General features: G+C 39.6%; 2 long non-coding RNA genes across 3 annotated transcripts; both read left to right on the top strand.

The window, feature by feature from the left end:
- Positions 1-218: 218 nt before the first annotated feature.
- LOC127601630 (uncharacterized) lies at positions 219-4,380 on the top strand. Of its 2 annotated transcripts, XR_007962599.1 has the most exons (5): positions 219-1,857; positions 2,026-2,115; positions 3,085-3,177; positions 3,276-3,377; positions 3,483-4,380. It is a non-coding gene; the product is annotated as an uncharacterized LOC127601630 (long non-coding RNA). The 2 variants fall into 2 exon arrangements; XR_007962598.1 differs by having other exon boundaries at positions 3,276-4,380.
- A 138-nt stretch (positions 4,381-4,518) lies between these two features.
- LOC127601631 (uncharacterized) lies at positions 4,519-6,951 on the top strand. The gene is made up of 3 exons (XR_007962600.1): positions 4,519-4,538; positions 4,608-4,685; positions 6,425-6,951. It is a non-coding gene; the product is annotated as an uncharacterized LOC127601631 (long non-coding RNA).
- The last annotated feature ends 224 nt before the right edge of the window (positions 6,952-7,175 follow it).

Raw genomic sequence — 7,175 nt, 5'->3', positions numbered from 1 at the left:
CCCTCGCATCAATTAAGAAGCGGTTGGCTTCAAAGGCTGGAGGAGCGTTGTCTTCGCGCGATACTTTTCGGCGCACTCCAGCCATTTATATTTCTATACCGGGACAACCAACACCATTTGGCTTTTTAACGACATGGAGAAAACACGGAGAAGACTCGCCCCTAACCGGGAGCACCACCGTCAGAATGAGAATGCTCAGGTAAGTAATCATCCTTTCTTTGTCGAGAGACGGGTACCCGCGAATACGAGTGTCGTCGTAACAATCTGCGTACTGAGCACTGAAGGACTTGTTACTCGCGGCGTACTGTAAACTCTAGGCCGTCAATTGGTTTTAATTTAAAGCTGCTTTATGTAGTTTTTTTTTCTACACGAAGAAACAATGGCAAACTACGAACACAGCAATTTAGGAACAACGCACATGGCTTGCGCTCAGGCGGTTACGGCAAGGCCGCGTCGCGTTGAATTTATGTGGTTTATATTTCGGCAAAAATGAGACAGAAATTGTTAGTTTCTGTACTCATACCGAATTGAAATAAGTAGACAAATGAACCAGTGCTCTGGCTCGCTGTATTATATTAAACTAGACATGTTTAGTCTAGCCAGAAACCATTTTTTCTCGAGAAAAATGTATTTTTTAAATTAAATACCGAATGAATGAGGCGGATTGCAGGCCAACGCGAGCTGCTTTACTGTGTTTTTAAATGCCAGTTGCTTAATTTCACAGAGCATCCGAAGCGTGTATCCAACATGAGTTTTATCATCACAGGTTCAAATACTACTCTGTACCATTTTATTTATTACTATCGTATTTTGAGTTAATTTACATAATCATATTCATTTTACTCTTTTTTTCTGCCTGTCAACTAAAATGTCCATCGATTTTTGCCCAGTTTTTAATTTAATAAATTATATTATTTGTCTCTTTTCCATGAGACTAGAAAATGCATGCTGATTAACTCATACTTTGTTTTATTAATGGAGGTTTTAGTTCCATCTGGTCTACTTTCCATCCTGTGAAAATGTGTGACGACAAAACATTGTCGTATTTTCATGAATGCAAGTTGGAAGACAAGTGTTGAAAACATTGGCAAAGACAGATAAACTTTGTACAGAATTGCCGAGATCTAGCATAAAACTCTTTTTCACCATCTCAGTTGTCTACAAAATTAACAATTTTCCCTGTTTTTCCCTCTTCTGCCCTGATGTGTAGGCTCAAATGCGTAAAGCCCAACCATCAGGGCAACATACACCTCTTCTCAAAGAGAGGCCTGGTGCTGAGACTCATTCCGGAGCCTTCTCCACAAGGTCAACACCATCATCATCATCAGAGGAGTCTGTGTCATCCGCCCAAAGTGGAGATGACCACAAACCAGCATTCAGTGAAGGGAGGGGGTCCCGGTCGTCCAACAGCAGTGGATCAGAAAAGGACCACATTGATTTGCATGAAGCTAAGGCCCTCAAGGCAAAATGTAAATCAAAACAAAAAGGTATGAAATCGAAAGGAACAGAGAAGTTAAATGATGGCCAAAAAAGGAACTACCACCAATCTTTGTGGATGTGACACGTGCCTCAGAAAATACGCACAAGAGAGCAAGGCCAAAAACCCAGAACTGTTGAGGTCAACAAAATTAAGGAAGCATGTTGCTACCTTATGTCAGCTTCTCGACCTGAACAATCAGGAACTCGAGCAAGTTGCTCGTTTTATGGGACACGACATTAGAGTCCATTGTGAGTTTTATCGGCAGACCGATAAAACTTTCCAAGTGGCCAAGATTGCCAAACTACTGTTTGCGATGGAACGTGGGACAGAGTCGCTGAAGGGAAAGAGTCTGCAAACCCTGGACTCTGTTATCACTGGTATGTAAATTAATATATTTTTAAAGTCATCCCCTTCCATTTATTCTTTTCTCCCTCTGTCTTTGTTTCCACGACAGTGTGCATGTCTTTATCGGCATATTTTCTTTTACCTTCATATTTTAGTGTAAAATTATGTTTTCTGATTTCTGACTGTGAATATTTCAAAAGGAAGAGCACATGCAGCCACCTCAACCAAAGGTCTGAAAAGTGGCAAAAAGAGAAGACCAGATCCAGGGAGACGACAGGAAGCTCAAGATGGTATGTAATAAAAATAACATTAGTAGTCATAGCAGGAAGAGGGATGCCAATATATGCTCTAGACTTCATGCTTGGAATTAATATAGAAACCTTGAATCATTTCAAATTAATCACATTCAAACGTTAGCCCTAATGTTGACCAAATGACCTACTTCTAAGTTACAACAATTTTTAGTTAGACACCAATTGATCCCAGTTGCCTCTGCCTCTGGCACCTTTAACCAGAACCTTTTTTTCAATGATAACAATAAGCAAACAAAAGCACGCACATATGTATGTCGAGTTATTTGGGGGGATGTTGCAGCAACTTGACAGGCAGCTGCCTCTCACTATCCTCACACGTGTGCTGTTCTGACACACATCTGTCCTGTGGATTAAAAGTAACGAACAATGATCAAAGACAGAACTTTTAATCAAACAGGGAGTTAGTGATAACATGCGATCGATACCGTTCTAATACCGTTAAACTACTACTGATTAAAGCTGGTTAGCCTGTCGACCTCACAGTGCAAAGGTGCAGGGTTCAATTCCGGTCCTAGTCTTCCTATGTGGCGTTTGCTTATTTTTCCCACCACATACCTGCGTGGGCTTACTCCAAGTACTTCGGTTTCCTCCCACATTCCCATAACATGCATGGCTGGTTGAACACTCTAAATTGTCCCTAGGTGTGAGTGTGAGTGCGGATGGTTGTTCGTTTCTGTGTGCCCTGCGATTGGCTGGCAACTTGTTCAGGGTGTCCCCCGCTGACCTCCCAAAGACAGCTGGGATAGGCTCCAGCATGCCCTGCGACTCTTGTGAAGATAAAGCGGATTGGAAAATGGATGGATGTTTAGTAATTCCTTCACCTTGACAGCTCTCATTTTCTCTGTGTCCAGACCATTTGCATAAATGAGAAAACCCTTTCATTCTCGGAGCAAGAGTGAATGTCTTCCATCCATATTTACATGGTGTAAATGTCATCTTTCACAGAATGAGAAGTGCCACATTCAGCTGTAGCAACGAGATCTGATGATGAAGATGATGGAGGCGGTAACAGTACCAACTTGGACACTGAAAACACAGGTAATGCTTTCAGTTTGACTTGGACCATCTGTCACTGCACCATTGCTATGTTTCTGAGATGTAAGGAATTTCATTTGAGTACATCATCTTGCTCCAAGGCACCTACAAAAGGCCACAGAAGATGCAGTCAATTAAAGAAAGAAATTATGCTGATGACGCTGATGACGACATGAGTGATGTTTCTGGCAGTGAATATGGCGGTAATGTTTTTTTGTCCGACTTGAATCCTCTTTTGCTGTATTATTGGCATATTTCTGAGATGCATGTGGAAAGAACTTTGATTCTATCAAAACATTATTTTATAGATGGAGGGGTGTGCCATAAGACAGTTAAGAAGACTGTCAAGAAAAAAAAGACAATGTTGGGAAGACATGGATTGGGTGAGTCTCTAACATTGGCACAAGTGACATGTTACAGACCTGGCATTAGTACGATTTTTTTTCTTACTCTAAGTCAGGGGTGTCAAACTCATTTCACTCTGTCAAACTCAGGCCACATTGGCCTCGGTAGATGTTAAGTGGGCCGAGCCATTAAAATTATACCGTACTCTGCTATAAAGAAGCACAAGAACATTCGGAAATGTAGAAATTTAATGAACATATCTTTTTACAAAACATTTCATGAAGCACCTTAGATTTCCTTAGACAAATGTACGATTGACTTTTATCATTCACATATATGCATCGCAACTGATTGTACAAGGGCACTAAACAAGTAATTGGTGTTGAAAAATACAGTGATGCGCTTTTAGATTAAAGGAGATTTGTGAAGAAAGGAATTTTTAAGCCTTGTGCATATAAATTATAAATTTAATCCCTGCCTATACCTTACAAACTAAAGAGAGTGCCATTAAATGTGTAAAGAATAATGAATTAAAATGTCCTTGATAGCATCTGCTGTTTTGGGTCCGTCCGTCTCAGTGACAGACTTAGACTGCTGTTGTCTTCTTCTCAAAACAATGTGTCTTTCTACTCTGATCAAAACGGTGTGTCCCCTAGCGGATACTCCATGAATTGCATGTTATTCAAAATTTTCGTTCCATGTCTTTTCTGCATTTTTTTCACTTTTAAATGATCCTGCGGGCCTGATCAAACCTGCTTGTCGGACGGTAACGGCCCGCCGGCCGTATGTTTGACACCCCCGCTCCAAGTCCTGATTGTTTTTTGTACATTCCAATATATCAGGAATTACAAATGTGTATCATCAAAGTATATTCACCCAAAGTATATTATTATTATTATTTACAGTCAATGACGCATCTTTCACACATGGCCAAGAACAACCATCAACATCAGGGAGCGCCACCAAACGAAAGAGGATTGCAACACTTACACATGACGATGATGATGTTGAAGACAGCGGTGAGTCAGTGCATCGTCAACACAACTCAAAGTTTCATTACCATGATACTAACATGCCAACTTTCTTAGATGAAGAGGACAAAAAGACTGGACACAGATCTCTTGGGAAGAAGAAGACAGCAGTTCGAAAAGAACATAGTGAAGTTGGTAAGATGAATTTCTGTTGGATAGATCCGTATAACAATTTAAGAAACTCAAACAGCACAAGTCACTGTGACTTGCAGATGTAAAGACGAGTCGTTGAAGTGGTCTACTCAGTTGTAAAATTGTCTTCAATTTCTATTGTATAGCAATTTCTCTTACAGGGTTATGATATAATTTGGTTACAGTAACACACTGATTGTAATTGAATCCAATTAAAAAAAAATCTGACCAAAGAGAGATACAGTCGAACCTCTCAACAACGAAATCATGTTTGCAGCCAGAAATATTCACATTCACACCATCACTGAGCAGGAACTGATCCCACACAAGTCATGCGAGTATACCACTACACCACAGGTGTCAAAGTCAAGGCCCAGGGGCCGGATTTGGCCTGCCACATCATTTTATGTGGCCTGCAAAAGCAAATAAAGCATGTCGAATTCCATGAGGCTTGCTAAAGTCTGAACCAAAATCTCAAAATGTCATATGAAGTCCACAAGAACAATCATTATGTTTTACTTCTGATTTTAAAAGTAGTTATCCATCAATATGTTATGAGTGGTGTATGTAATGTGGAGGTGATTAAATATGTATATGGTCTCCCAAAATTCATAATGGCCCTCCAAGGGAAACCATGACTACAATGTGGCCTGTGCCAAAAATGAGTTGGTCACTCCTGCAATACACCATCAGCAACCAGAAGTTACATATTTGGTATCTGACATTTGAATGGATTGTAAAATAATGCATTTCACTGCAAACAAGGAAAACTGGTAATGCATACCGTATTAGATAATATTCACCACATATGTTGCTCTGAAATCGGCACAGTGGTTCAGGCTTTGATTGTAGCTTCGAAACATGAATGTCAACAGTGCCGCTGGATTACCATTTATCGCGGCCTCTGTGTGTCATGGATTTTTTCAAACATATTCATTAAAAAAAAGTGAAAATGCTGCAAAAGGTCCTCAAGAGGCAGTGAAAATAATCAAAACAACAGCGAGTCACATAGAGCAACATATACAGGACTGTGTTTACTGTATTTCGTTATTTATACACTAACCTAACCTAACTTATACATGTTTAAATATATTAGTATATAGCATTAAGTACTGTTAATTACTACAAACATGCATGTATACCAGTACATTTGGCCTTATAAATATTTATACTCATACACATGTTCATATACCTATATGGAGGGTGGGGGGGTTTTGCTACTTAGCGGATTTTCGTTTATCGCGGGTGGTTTCGGTCCCCATTAACCCCGATAAACGAGGGATCACTGTACTTGCAAAGACTGTTTTTTCTGTATGTTCTTCACAATAGAAGGCTTCAGAAATAGAAAACAAAAGTTTGGGGCATGCTGGAGCCTATCCTAGCCGTCATTGGGCTGTAGTCAGAGTACACCCTTTAGTGGTTGCCACCCAATTGGGGGGCCCACATAGATAAACAAGACATTAAAGGCGGAGACTAGGCAAAAAACCCCACATTAATTTTAAGGATATTGAAAAATATTAAATAATGTAAAGAGCATAACACTCATGAATCATGCCTTGAGGGAAATTGCTGCTGAGGTGTTTTTAAGTCAACAAAGTTGCTTTAAACTAGATGCCTAAAACATGTTTTGAATCAATGCATTTTTGATAGTTTTTATTCTGGTCCTGTTATCAGTCAAGGCAGTGTTCAGATCTGTTTATATTCAACTAAACCACTAATAACCCTCTTTTTTTCCCCTCCAGAATTGGAAACTAAAAAAAGGAAGAGACCCGGACTCCAAAGGAAAGAGCAGCAATTGATCGACACCTTTCAAAATTTGTAGCATTAAAGAAAGTTCCAAGGAAAGATGACTGCGTTAAGTGTCGTAGTCAAGCATCGCCAGACCTTGAAGACCGCACATGGAGAGATATTCCACAATGAAATTATTAAAAGATATGTAATTGGGAAAAAAGCTTGAAGATGAAAGATAGAGAGAGGGAGAGACATAGGGGGGAGATAGATGAAGGGAGAGAGGGAATGGGATGAGAGAGAGGGGAGAAAAGGAATAGAGTTTGAAAGCACAGTTATTTGGTAGGGTATATGTGGGTTCATGTGTCAGGTTGTGGCGCAGCAAGTATTTTTAGTGTGCGTTTTGAAGGTTGAAGTTTTTCAGGTGTTCTTGTAAGTTTTGAATAAGAGTACTTTTGTTTGTCAAAAATAAATCATAAAGTCAAGTCAGCTTTTATTGTCAAATATGCTCTCTGTGTAATGTACAGCACAGATTAAAATACTTTCCTCTCTCAGCCACAGAGCAAACATGTGGCGTATTCAACACACAAATATCAGAACTAAATAAAACTAAATAAATGACAGTACCCATAAATTAATGGTGATAAACTGTTTAAAAATAATATATCTGATTATAAATTTACATCATTAAATGTTTAGTAAGGTGAACGGCACCTAATCTACTTCAAAATCATTAAGAACGCATGGCCAGTCCCCGGTCCTCAC

This window comes from Hippocampus zosterae, chromosome 6, assembly GCF_025434085.1.
Source record: "Hippocampus zosterae strain Florida chromosome 6, ASM2543408v3, whole genome shotgun sequence".
NCBI classification, from domain to species: Eukaryota; Metazoa; Chordata; class Actinopteri; order Syngnathiformes; family Syngnathidae; genus Hippocampus; species Hippocampus zosterae.
The sequence above is the reverse complement of the archived record's forward strand: the minus strand, read 5'-3'. Positions and strand labels throughout refer to the sequence as shown.